The sequence below is a fragment of the Musca vetustissima genome, unplaced genomic scaffold (assembly GCF_032173495.1).
Source record: "Musca vetustissima isolate MV318-11 ecotype Yass unplaced genomic scaffold, APGP_CSIRO_Mvet_v1 utg1129, whole genome shotgun sequence".
NCBI classification, from domain to species: Eukaryota; Metazoa; Arthropoda; class Insecta; order Diptera; family Muscidae; genus Musca; species Musca vetustissima.
The window spans coordinates 735,371-749,888 of record NW_026888644.1 but is presented as its reverse complement, the minus strand read 5'-3'; the positions used below and the strand labels follow the sequence as shown (position 1 = coordinate 749,888).

General features: G+C 31.8%; 1 protein-coding gene across 1 annotated transcript in view; it reads right to left on the bottom strand.

Annotated features, from left to right (window-relative positions):
* LOC133336539 (TWiK family of potassium channels protein 18) overlaps positions 1-14,518 on the bottom strand; it is a 70,179-nt gene that overhangs the window by 30,539 nt on the left and 25,122 nt on the right. The gene's annotated exons all lie outside the window — the stretch shown is intronic.

The window sequence follows — 14,518 nt, the reverse complement described above, 5'->3', positions numbered from 1 at the left end:
GAAATACAAGTTATCAACATACGACCTTTGTAAAGCCACATAGCCCAATATGCCTGATGAGCCGCTTAACCAACGGTGAAAGGCGTCGCATAATGGTGGGTACATAGGTTCTTCTCCTGGCTATCATCATACGACCTTTGTAAATCCACATAGCCCAATATGCCTGATGAGCCGCTTAACCAACGGCGAAACGCGTCGCATAATGCTGGGTACGTGGGTTCTTCTCCCGGCTTTCCTTTTCATTGCAAAACTTAGATCATCAAGCTCGACTCGAAAGAGTATAAATAATCACTTAAGATTAGATATAAAGCTAACAGGGTTGTCATCTTCTTCTTAATTTAATTGGGAGAAATTTTATTGCATACTTCTAGGTAGATTTATTTTTTGGAATCACAAATTGTTTTATTTATTTTTGATATGAAAAGAAATGGTTCACTAATTAATAGGTCCCATACAAAATTTATAAATAAATTTAATTTTTTACTTTGTTTTCATGTATGGTGCATACTTTCGGTAGTCAAAACTATTTCTTAAAAATATGTGTATGGTTTTTAGCACTTCTCGTAGAGAAATAAAATGCAATGTCATCTAATTATCAGTAAACATCGCAGAATTCACATAAATCTCTTTCATGTTCGATTTCCATGTATGGAGTATACTTTTAGGGGTTACAACATATGGTCATCTGGTATATTTTCTGAAAATAAAATGGAACGCCAAGGGGCTAGAGACTTTCTATTTAAATTTATGGAATAAATGGTCCTGATTTTTAAATCTTCCACTGAATGATTTAATTATTCATTTAATATTTTCTTTCGTGTTCAATCTCCATGTATGTTGTATACTTTTAGGTGCCAAATATGGTCATCTGGTTTATTTTCATAAAAAAAATCATTTCAAAATAAATTTTGTCAAATTTATGGTCATTTCATGGCCTTTAATACACAATTTTATTTTATAAATTATAGACAATTTATTTGTGAAGGATACACTATGCCTCAACGTCCTTACAAAGGCCAAGAAAATAACTTTAAATTGCTTATGGCAAGAAGAACAACAATAGCAGCAAAAAAAGTTTTTTTCTTAAGACATTGATACGTACTTAAGCCTATGAGGGTGTGCGTGTGTATGCGTGTGTAATACAAAGGATATTTATAAAAAAATGCGTCTGTGTGACATACATATATACTATAAGACACACATGAAACGATGACAGTTATATCCTTTTTTATTTGCTGTTGGCTGTCAAGTGCTCCTTCTTCTGTCACTCACAAAGAAATAAACTTGAAAACCAAAAATACAATGGATAGCTACTAAATTGCTAGCTTAAATGTAGCGCATCCGAAACAGCCTTCTACATATGTACATAGAAAAAAAATATACAGTCTAAAAAACTGCAGACATATTTACAACAACAACAAAGTTGAGAAATAGCATGCTGACACTATGCCATACATATATGTGGGTGTCGATGCCTATGTGTTTGAGGGATTTTTTTTGTTGGATTATCCCAACAAAATTGCTAAACATAAATTATTCAAATTTGCCGCTTTTGTGTTGCCTACTTTTAGGGTGTTAAATTATTAGATTGTTTAGTTGCAAGGAAACAAAATGCAGATAAAAGTAATAGGATCGGATACTACCAGATGTAAAAAAGGGAAAATTATATAAGAAATCAAAATCATACTTTTAGGCTAAATTAGAATTAACCAGTAATGGAAGTAGTAAAGTCGGACTGGGCCGGCTATATGATACCCTTCACCACTTTGGGTATATTCTACATATGTATCGTAACTTATGTAGAATATATCTGAACCGATTACAGGGATACTTGCCAGAGAATAATTTATATTACATCAGTACGTTGTGTAAATCGGCCTAGTTATGGATCTTTTCACGAAGCTAAGCAACATCATTCTAGACTTAATTCAGTACCCTATACCAAAATTCGTGCAAATCGAAAGATATATAGGGGCCTTGGTGCACCAATTACATAAAATCGGACGAAAATATATGTGGGAGCTATATCTAAATCTGGGCCGATTTCCAGGAAATTTTACACCGATTTTTACGACCAACTATTGCACACATTTTTATACCATTCTAGCAATTCAGTACGCTATGCCAAATTTCGTGCAACTCGAAAGATATATAGGGTCTTTGGCGCACCAATTACCTTAAATCGGATGAAAATATATATGGGAGCTATATCTAAATCTGAACCGATTTTCAAGAAATTTTACACACATCATTCTAGACCTAATTAATTACGCTGTGCCAAATTTCGTGCAAATCGAAAGATATATAGGGACACCATTACACCATTTACCATAAATCGGACGAAAATATATATGGGAGCTATATCTAAATCTGGACCGATTTCCAGGAAATTTTACACACATCATTCTAGACATAATTCATTACGCTATGCCAAATTTCGTGCAAATCGAAAGATATGTAGTGACATTGGTACACCATTTACCTTAAATCGGACGAAAATATATATGGGGGCTATATCTAAATCTCGACCGATTTCCAGGAAACTTAACACACATCATTCTAGACATAATTCATTACTCTATGCCAAATTTCGTGAAAATCGAAAGATATATAGGGACACCATTTACCATAAATCGGACGAAAATATATATGGGAGCTATATCTAAATCTGGATCGATTTTTCCAATTTCAATAGGGTTCGTCCTTGGGCCAAATAAGTGACCTATGCCAAATTTCATCCAAATCGGATCATAAATGCGACCTGTACTTTGTTCACAAAAATACATGGACAGACAGACGGACGGACGGACATGCATAAATCGACTTAAAAAGTGATTCTATGCATATTCTCAAAAGGAATCATGTGTCTATCTCGTTTCCTTTTGCCTGTTACAAACACATGCACAAAGACATAATACCACAGTGTGGTGAAGGGTATAAAAATAAAAAATCAGAAAAATATAAAACTTATTGAATATTTTCGAGTCTGAACGCTTTCAAAAGACTAGAAGTCTCTTCTTATTTCGACTTATTGAAATATATGTGGTGTCTACTTTTAGGCTTATACATTCAAAACTTTATATTGACCTGATTTTTCTTTTATTAACTAAGGAAGCTGGCTAAATTATTTTTCAAATATAATAAAAAAAAAACAGGGAAAAATAAAACTAATGGAAATTTTCAGAGTCTGAGAGCCTTTGAAAGATTAGCAGTCGCTTTTTATTTGGACGCATTGAAATATATTGTGCATACTTTCAGGCTCATACATTCAAGAAATTATATTAACTTGATTTTTTTTGAAAATCAAAGCTGACTTAATTATTTTCAGAAATAAGAAAAAAGGGCAAGATAAAACTGATGGAAAATTTCCAGGGTCTCAGATTTCTACTTATTGAAATATATGATGCATACTTTTAGGCTCATACATTCAAAAATTTATATTAAAATAATTTTTCTCATAAAATAAAGGAAGCTGATACGCCCGTTTTTAATCTGACAATAAATCCTGCTCTATGAAAATTCCATTTCCCCTAGTTTGACAAAATACGGCCTATTGTATTTTTTTGAAAAATCCTCCTTATTAAAATTTTATTTATTCTCATATATGTATGAATGTATTAATCGGAAGATTTATATCCCTTACAACACCACTTCCTCTCAACAAAGAGGATGGAGACTACAAAAGTAAGTCAATTTTTCTTTATTTTACTTTTTTGTGTTTTCTTTATTTTCTTTTTTCCTTTCCCAATAACTTTACAAAGACCCAAAAAATACGAAATACGAAATTCCATCTTAAATTATATGGAAAATTATACATTTTCCTATGGTCATTATAGCATGCACGCAAGACACCCACACATTATTGAAGGGCAAAAAGGAGAGAGTGAAATGTAGAACGAACAAAATAGAAAAGTGGCAATTTTCTTTATAAATATTTCATTGCATGTCTATATGGATATGTCTATAAATCAATTGATATTTCTATATATATTATATTCAAAATAAATAAATATTAATCATTATATTTGTGAGGAAAACGCACACACCAATACCCACACACATTCATATATGCATACATATATTATTTCGGAGGGAAAAAAAGTTCCTTAGACACCACCATAAAATATTGTCCTATTTGTGGTCAATATTTCCTGGGAAATAATGATTAAGAATTAAAGGCCAAAATGGAGAATATTTCCAAGGATAGGAGAGGGGATATGCTCAATTACAGAGGGGAAGGGATGATAAGAGTTTGATACTGCTTCCTTTGTTTGCAAAAAAAAAAAAAAATATATATATATATATATATAAATATAAAATTTTTAAGGGTCAAGAGAGTATTTTCATATTAGTGGAGAAAGGGTACTGCTTATTGCGGAGGGGAAGGGGATAAAATTCGTATTCAAAAAGTTCCAAACCAATATTATTTTATATAATTAGTTCATATTTTATCCACATCACATTAATTGTTAATATATTGATTAATCCCTTTATTTCATATTTGTTTTTAATGGGTGCTGCATACTTTTAGGGGTCTTAAAATATACAAAATTGCTCTAAAATGTGATTTACGAAGTCCCACACATAATACGTTTAATATAAGTAGGTTACGTTACAAAAGAACATTACTATTTTGATAATGCATTTTATTTCCAATTGTTATTCTATGTGTGGTGCATACTTTTAGGAGTCAAAACAAAACAAATGTGATAAAAAATGGTGTGATTGATTTACATATATCACAAACACAGAAAATATATCGAAGTATTCTTAACTTCATATTTATCATTAATTCAATTTTATAATTAATTTCTCTACGTGGGGCCTACTTTTAGGGGCTAACCAATTTTATGCAATTGTTTTTTTTCTGCTAATTCCGAGAAATTATAAAAAATATGTCTTTAAGTAGTTGGTTTGTAAGTAAGATTACAAAAACATTACTATTTTGATAATGCCTTCAATTTCCCGTTGGCTTCTCATGACTGGTGCATACTTTCAGGAGTCGAAACAAAAAATTATATATGTCCAGATTGATTTAAAATTCTCATAGATAAACAAATACGACAAAATATTATTCAAATTCACATTGATGTTTTTTCAAAATTATTTTCCCTGAATGGTGCAGACTTTTAGGGGCTAAAACAGTTTTGCAACTCTTTTCTATTCCAGCTAGTTCCGAGAAACAATAAAAATATATAAATTTATAGTTGTTTTGTAGGTTAAATTATAAAAAAACAAAACATTATTATTTCGATAATGTATTTCATTTTACATTGACATGGGTGGTGCACACTTTTAGGAGTCGAAACAAAAAATTATAAAAATGTCCTGATTGATCATAGATAACTAAAACATCATCAAATGGTATAAAATTCACATTGAGGTTTTATTTCAAAATTAATTTCGTTGAGTGCTTCATACTTTTAGGGAATTAAATAATTTTCCGTTTGTTTTTTTTTTTTTAATTTCCAAATTGTTTTTAAATTTTCCAAAGGAATGTAAAAAAAATTAAATTAATTTATCATAATCTCCCCTAACCAAAATTCCAATGAGATCTTAAATTTTCATTATTATAATTTTCATTATATTAAGTAAAATTAATATTTTTGTTGCATACTTTTAAGTGCCTCTTCGAAAGTTGAGAAATTTCCTGTGATATTCAGTTCAGTAAAATTAAAAAAAAAATTAATATGAAAATAAAATACCAAAAAGCCTTATTACGCAATGAATTTGATGTTGCATACTTTCAGAGTTTCGTGTTTACCTGCACTTTTCATGTAATACACATTTGACTACAAGGAAATTGGATAGTTAACAACGAATATTTAGAACTCATACTGAAATTTTCTTGGAGCTAAAAACCATGTATTTCATGTTGTGTGTGTTGCATACTTTAAGGTGCTTAACCTTAAAACCAGGTATTTTTACAATAGATTAAACATCAAGGGTACTATGTTCTTGGGTAGTAAAAAAAAAGGACTAAACAGAAGATAGGTTTTAGGTATTAAGAAGTTGCAGCCAGCATATTTTATGTGATGCATACTTTTAGGCAATAAAAATATATGAAATATTAACGAAAAAAATATTTCGGAAATATTTACTAATTTTAAATAATTAAAAAAAAAACGGCAAAGTTTGCCTGAAGCGAACTTTTTACACACTCTATGGTATGGAGTGCATACTTTTAGGCGACTATCAGCTGATAATATTGGCCAGGCAATGGTAATTCTGGGAAGTGAATTGAAATCTACACAACCAGCTTTCGAACAAATTCAGTAGATGAAATGAGAATATTGAGTGAAGATTTCGAAAAAAGATTACAATAATTACGTTCCAGGATTTCTATATAATCTTCCTTTTGCGGATAATTCCGCAGTTCATGCTTAAAATTACCTCAGACCTCAAGCATATATACAGTTTCTATTTAATTTCATTCTTAACACATGTAAAGATGTTTCAAACATATTCTAACATTATCTCACATGATTATGGCTTAATTACAATGTGTGTGTGGTGCATACCTTTAGGCGCCATTACATTCTATACAATATTAATCAACTACGAACATTGGTAAATAAGACAGAATCTGTGTGGATTTCTTTTGTATTTCAATTAATACTCATTAATTCAATACTCCTTTCCCGTTCCCACAATTCCCCTTTCTTCCCCCCTTCCTCTCCCTTCATTTGGGTTTTGTTGTTGTTGTCAATCTTGTCTAATATGTAGTGTGAATTATTTCTTCTTTAATTTCTTTTGGCAATGATATGCACGCCAGTGAATAATACATTCGCCAATGGAACCGCACTTCGTATTCCATTATTTCTGCTGCTTCTCCGTCCCCCGCTTCATAGATTGGCTAATGTATAGCAGGGAATAATTTATGGCATGAGGTGTTGTGGAAGGGGGTTTTACTGCGGTATTTGCTTTAATAACATGGTCAATGGTGGTCGCACTGTTCTTAGTTTTATGTCTGTCCGGGTTATAAATTATGGGAGAAGACATAATAGATTTCCCCCTCCTTTTAGGGGTGGGGGTTGAGAAGGGGCAGAAAATGAAGGGGGATTAGAAAAATGTTTGACTAGAAAGAAAAATTGTAATTACTGTTGAATAAGTCCATGAGAAAAAAATCATTTTTTTCTCCCCAACACTTTTGCCTGCATCTCAAGACTATTATCACGATTTTTGAAAATCGAAAAACTGTGTATAATGGCAACAAAAAAAATAGTTTTGCAATTGTTTCATGTGCCGTTCGCACAAGGGAAGTGCTGGGGCAGAAAACAGATCAAGGTCAGCATCAAGGAAAGCCAGAGAATGAAAAGGCTGGGCGTGCATATGGCCATAATGAGTTAAGTGCTTGTTCGCATTTGATTTGTGGCCTAATGAGTTTGCAAAGTGGTGCTACATGGCAGCAGGGCGTTGCTTGGATGAGCTGGTCCGATTCAATTCGATGGCCATGTACTTTTCACAAAAATCAATTTATTTTTAAAACAAAGATTGATGAGTATTCGAAGGAAGGAAGGCGGGCAGGCATCACCAGGAGGAGAAAATGGATGTTTTTCCTTCTCATTAAAAGAATTTCTGCATATTTGACCGACAAGGTACTGACATTGAATTTCTTTTTTTCTAAGCTGCTGGATTTAATCTCAAGGATTTGCTTAACACAAATCCCACACAATGTTTTTCACTAATGAAGCTTAAGTAGAATTTAATTGAGCTCTATGCTCTGTGAATTATTTTTGATTACAGCCATGAAGAAGAAGAAGAAGAATAGAATGATGAAATAAAAGTCCTGAATGTAACTCTTAATGATAATATTGATTCAGAATGGCTTTGCAGGCTGATAAACTCAATCAATTACAAAGCAATTTGCTGTAGGGGAAATGTTATTGGTGTCCTGGACCGTATCTCCATGTGTGTGTGTGATTTTAATGGACTTCAAGGCATGAAAAGAAAAATAAAAAATCGGATAGCAAACACAAAAATTATCACAAGTCATCTTTACGAAAAATAAAATCACTTCTTCACATCCCTTCCCAAAAAAATCACTTCTTCTCATCCCTTCCCAAATAACACTTCTTTCTTCTTTTCCCCCAAACCACAGAAAAACACCTTCAACATGTGTACGAACAACAATAAATTTTTCCCATCCCTTTCTCAAAACATCACTTCATCTTCCTCCTTTCCCCCCAGACCACAAAAAAAAATTCTCCACCATGTCTACGAACCACCTTAATGGCTGGTCCAAAAAATAAACATTAGCAACAGTCGTGTTTGATTTATTCTTCTTCTTTCCTGTGACGTTCAAATCCCTGCCACACCACACAAAACCGAGAGAGCTGAGATAATCTGCAACATACAGGCATTAACATGGTTAACCTTTTGCTTTAGCCACAACCAAAGTCAAATGGAAGAAGTGGTCAGAAAAGGCAAGAAACTTTAATATCATTGTCACTCTTTTGTTCATATTTTCTTCTTTGAAACAATTATGTTGAAAGAAGAAAAAAAAAACGAAAATTAAAGTCAACCGAAACTAAATGAAATGTGTGAAACAGAGATTCCAAAAAAAGCCGCCTAAAAGTATGCACCACATTTTGTTTTCTTTCTAAATTAAATGAACCAATGTGTAAGGCACTATATTTGAAAGAACCTGCTATTAATTCAAAAAAAAATAGGAAGAAAGGCCACTTTCTGATATTATTACTACCGAATTCATAAAATCCCCCTAAAATTATGCACCACACAATTTTGTATTTTATTTATTTATTATTATTTTTTGTCTAAAAAAAAGAAAAATTCAAGCAAACAAAATTAAACGGAAATTAACTGAAATTTAAGCGTTATTTATATACCAAGAGTTAACTTCAAAAAAAAACTGCCTAAAAGTAGATACCACATATTGTTTTCTTGTCAAATTAAAGTAATAAATGCATCAGACAGTCAATTTGGGAGAATCTATTATTAATTCCGAAAATCTGTTCTTAATTCCGATTTCATAAAATTCTCATAAAAGTAGGCACCAAATATTTTTTTTATTTATTGAAAAAAGAAACAGAAAATTTTAACCAAACAAAATTAAAAAGAAATTAACTGAAATTTGGGCCACATATGGAGATAGAGATTTCAAAAAACTGCCTAAAAGTATGCACCACATTTTGTTTTCTAGCCAATAAAAATGAAAAAAGATGCCTCACGCAATCAATTTGGCTAAAGCTATTATTAATTCCAAAAATGTTTAGGAAGAAAGACCAATTTCTGATCTTTCTTACCATCGTTTTCTTAAAATCCCCCAAAAAGTATGCACCATATAATTTTTTCCATTTTTTGTAGAAAAAAAATTAAATTTTAAGCAAACATATAAACAAAAATTAACTGAAATTTAAGAGATATTTATTTACCCACAAACACTGTCTGAATTTTCCAATGTCTGGCTAAAAATATGCACCACAATCTATTTTCTTTTCGGCTGAATCTAATAAATACCTAGGCAATCATTTTAGGGGAATATATTACTAATTCCAGGTATATAGCCCCAACAGCTCAATTTCGGACTTTGCAAGACCCTTCCATATAATTTTTCCAAGGTTTTTTTTTATAGAAAGAGAGCAACATTTTTAAGCAAACGCAATTAAACAGAAATTAACTGAAACAAAAACTGCTTAAAAGTATGCAAAACATTTTGTTTTCTTGTCAAATGAAACTATTCTAAAAATATATAGCAACACGGCTCAATTCCGGATTTTATTACTACCGATCGGTTTTTTGGGGGGCTTGGGCACATTTTCAACACAATTAGCTCTTATTTTATTTTTCAGGTTCTCATGGACGGCCAAATCTCCCTACCAAAAATTATCGATATCGGTTAACTTTGGGTGTAGCTCCCATAAACGGTACCGACCCTATCAGTCGATGTTTTGACATAGTCCCAGCTCATTTTCGTTATTATTACGCTTTGCTGAGTTTATATGGAAAAACTTCAAATCAGCTACGGCTTCAATTCAGCCTCGCTGAATACGGATTTCTTTAATTCAACCTGGCTAAATAAGGTTTTTGATAGGAAATCTTCAATTCAGCCTGACTGAATAAGGGTTTTGTTAGAAAATCTTCAATTCAGCCTGACTAAATAAGGGTTTCGTTAGGAAATCTCCAATTTAGCCAGGCGGATAAGAGTTTCGTTAAGGAATCTTCAATTCAGCCTGGCTGAATTAGAGTTTCGTTAAGAAATCTTCAATTTTTATTAGGAAATTTTTAATCCAGCATGTCTGAATCAGGGGTTCGTTTCGTTAGAACATCTTCAATTCAGCTAAGCTAAGCACCACACTTATTTTTAATTTGTTTTTCTTTAAAAATCGGTAAATATCAGAGGTAGTTCTAATTTTTAAAATTCATGGCGCCCAAAAGTATACACCGGCTCTGTAATGTATCAGAGACTCACATATGTTCAGTATTATTATTTTGATTTTTTCCTCAAACCACACCACCTTATCAATATCGGTTTAGATTTTGATATGACTTCCATTCCCAGTCTTCCCTTTTTTCACTTTTTTGGTAATCCTACCCTCTTTGTGGCATAAGTGACCAGTAATGTCTTTCCTATGCTGTCTAGCTAATGTTGATCTTCCTCCACTTGCTTCCCTCTTCTTTCCCCCTAGTACTACTACCCTCCCAACAAAAAACCCCATTATATATTCCGTTTCTATTGGCGGTTTCATTTGTCTTTTTCGGTGTCTTTTGGATTTTTGTTTGGTTTTTTAGTTCTCTTCCTTTTTCTTTTCTGTTTTATTAAACGATTTTCTTTTTTGTTGTGTATTTGTCTTTAGCACACATTTAAAAAAAAAACGAAAGATAAACTAACTAATCTTTAAATGAAATGATAAATGTTGTACAAAACTACAAATTGCTCGAAATGTCGGTTTTTTTCAAAACATTATAAAAGCTGGAAATGATGGCTGTGACATGGAAAAGATGTTTCGTTTTTTTTGTTTTTGCTTTTGACTTACTGGACTATTTGAAGAAAGAAGTTAACAAAAAAAAAACACAACTACAAAACTGTCGAAAAAAGACATTTACCACACGCACACACTCATACATATATAAGAGAAATTTTGCAGTCATTTCAAAAATCAAAGATCAGAGAAGATGAAGAAGACAGGAAGTCAAGACAAGAAAAAAATTAAAAAGTAATATAATTTTGTTAGCTTGTTTCAATAGGAGATGGAGTAAAATAAATTTGCTTTAAAAAAATTATAAAAATGTCCTCTATTCGATACTAAAAAGTGTTACCATTTGAGTAGCCTAAAAGTATGCATCGCACCTTGAATTTAATTTTTAGTTATTCATATTTATATGTTTCCCAAAATAAAGGAATCAAATTTCTCAGGTCTTCAAATAAATTCGCCACCAAGAAATCAGACTATAGCATAAAATCAGAAATTACCAAAATTAGGCCATCATTGCCTAAAAGTATGCCTCAGACTTTAACTTGAGCATTACAGCAAAGCCTGCAGGATAGGCCCCACATCATCACGAAACAGGGAACAATAATTTGTAACCTCACCCCAAGTTTCTAAATATACAGTCAAGAGCACGACTCCAGACTATAAAAACAAATTTGGCTTGCAGTAAAAAAAGGAGCCTAAAAATATGCACCATGGCTTGCCAGATCTTCAGAATATCGCCAACTTAAAATAATGAATATTAAAAATTGATTTAAGATATTAACATATCCTCATTTCCTGGCTAAAATTTCTCTGTTCTTCTGGATTTTATACAACATTGAGTTACGACATTATAGCCTAAAAGTATGCCCTACACCTTAACTTAAGTATGCCCTACACATTAACATCAACCCAAATTATCAGATTAAAAAGTTTGCGGTTTTCATAACTACTTCAATTTTAAATGAGGCATGAACAATCATCGCATTATGGAAATAATAAAAATTAAAGAATAGCCTAAAAGTATGCACCACACTTTACCTTAATTTTAAATTATATGTGTAACCAAATTTTCTGGATTATAATTTCTCAGATCTTCAACAGTTTGCACAATTTTAATTTCTTAGAAGAAAAAATATTCAGATTATAGAAAAATTAGTACAGCATTGCCTAAAAGTATGCACCATACTTTAAATATCATTTTAAATCATTACCAGCTCTTAAATTGCTGAGACATCTCAGCTCGTATAACCTTTTGGTGGACTTTTTTTAACAACTCCTCGGAACTAACAGTTTAATTAAATTAAAAATGTGTTGTTGTTGTTGTGCTGATTTTCCGCCACACACACAAAACGGGAAATTGTCATTATTTGCTGATGCTGAAAGCCATAATTAAAGCGCACTCACACGCTTCATTGGCAATGACAATTGGATTTTTGTGTTTTTTCTCTCTCTGATCTTTTATCATTTTTCAAACATTCCATGTTTCCATATATCGCTCCCACCACACTCCCCCTTTTTTACAATTCATGGCCAAGGATGAAATATTGTTCAATTTTTCTGTACGTGTTGTTGTTTTTTATTTTTCTTCTTTGATTCATTAGCAAAAGCCTCTTTTGCCCGCAACTTCCTTTGGCATCATGGCAAAATAGTTTTTTTTTTTCATTTCAATTAAGCATTTCAAGTTGAACAACAAATAAATATCTGAAAGCGAAATGAAAATGAAAATTTGCTCTTCTGCCATCCCGTACCTAAAAGCGGACTTTTGCTCTACATTTTCGATTCCGGATGAGAATGACTGCCCCTCAAATTAATCACTTTTTTGTTTGCTGTTGTTGTTGTTATAAATTATTGTGGCCTTATAAATTAACTAACTGCCAGACAAAGGTCACATCATTAATATCACTCATACGTAAGGTATATTTTTTCGGCTGCTCCTGCTACTGCTGAGTTTTGTACGTGAGAAAGATTTTTAATTTGTTTCACCAAAAATAAATAGGGCATCATTGCCTCATACTTCCATTGGGAGGGCAATGGGAAATGCCACTACCAAAAATAATTTTTTTCTCTAAGACCTCAAAAAATGGGGGGTGGTGGTAATGGGAAACCCCCCTCTTTTAATTCAATTATGTACCAAAAATATATCTCGCCCCAAGACCGCAAAAAACTGAGGGGGTTGTGGAAAAACTTAATTAAATTTGCAAAGCCAGGAAGTATCTTCGAAGACCAACAACAAATTGATGTTTCTAATTTCCTATGCAATTAATTTAAATTATTAAAATATTCTGCCTTCGGATAAATCTCAGGTGATTATCAATCTAACCTCGGGTGCTGATATGTCAACTTACTTTGCAACAAAACAGGGTAAAATATGGATCATTCTAGGGCTAAATTAACAAGGAAATTAATAAATAGACTTAATGGTATTTTATAAATCCTAAAAGTATGCACCACACCCTGAATTTAGGACCATTGGTATATAAAATTACCAAAAAGGCGAAATGCTAAATAAAAAATCTTCAAATACACTTTTTGTATATTAACATTGCAATATTTTTTAATTTATATATTATGTTAGCCTAAAAGTATGCACCAGACACGAACTTTTAATTCAAATAGGACATATGTACTTCAAATAAAATTTGTTTTAGGTTATGTGATAGTTTCTTTTGCCAAAGTAAATTTGATCGCTATCCTGCACAATTTCTAAACTGGATCCTAAAACACTGACAACCTCAAAGTATGCACCACACTTTGATCTCATTTTAAAAATCCATCCAGGGTTTTAGAAAATCTCAACAAATTTTTGAAAAATGCTTGCATTAATACTCCTTGCAGCTCTTTGTTATAGACATCAACTGGGTTTACGAAAAACTATTTACAAGGAATATTAATGTACCCTAAAAGTATGCATCACACACTTATTTGCAGTTATAATCAAATGTGTGGTAATTTTATACACTTTATTTAATATAAATATACTCTCAGAGTCTGAAGGACAAAAATCTTCATATATTTTAAAGTCTTTAAAAATTAAGTATTTCTTTCCTCCCTAAAAATATGCACCATTCACTCAATTATTTGTTATTTCCTTATGAGATTATTTTTGTTCTAGAATAAAATGTTCTTGAATTTGCCATTAGGAAGGATTCCCTTAAAAAAAGTCTTCTAGATATTAGGTCAGTAAAAAATATTTTTTTTTTAAATACATTTTTAAAAAATCCAAGCCTATGTTATGCCACCAAAAATGTCAGAAAAAAATCTCCTTAACCCCTCACAATATATTTCATAAAACAATAAACAATTTCCTTTTCTCCCAACCAAAGCTAATTTTCTCTCCCCACCCCTAAAAATATGCTACATTCTTTGCAAAAATTATTTCCCCCCATATCAAGGCACACAAGAAAAAGTCAGAAAAGTAAGATTTATTGATAGCTGTCATTAAAGTATTTTTCAATATATGAAACAAATTATTAACATGTGAGATAGAGGGGTGGAGAGAAAGGAAAATATTTTTTTCCCCTAGAAATTTAATACCCCAAACTAATCCCCCCTCTCATACATAGAAGAAAAAAAATATGTCC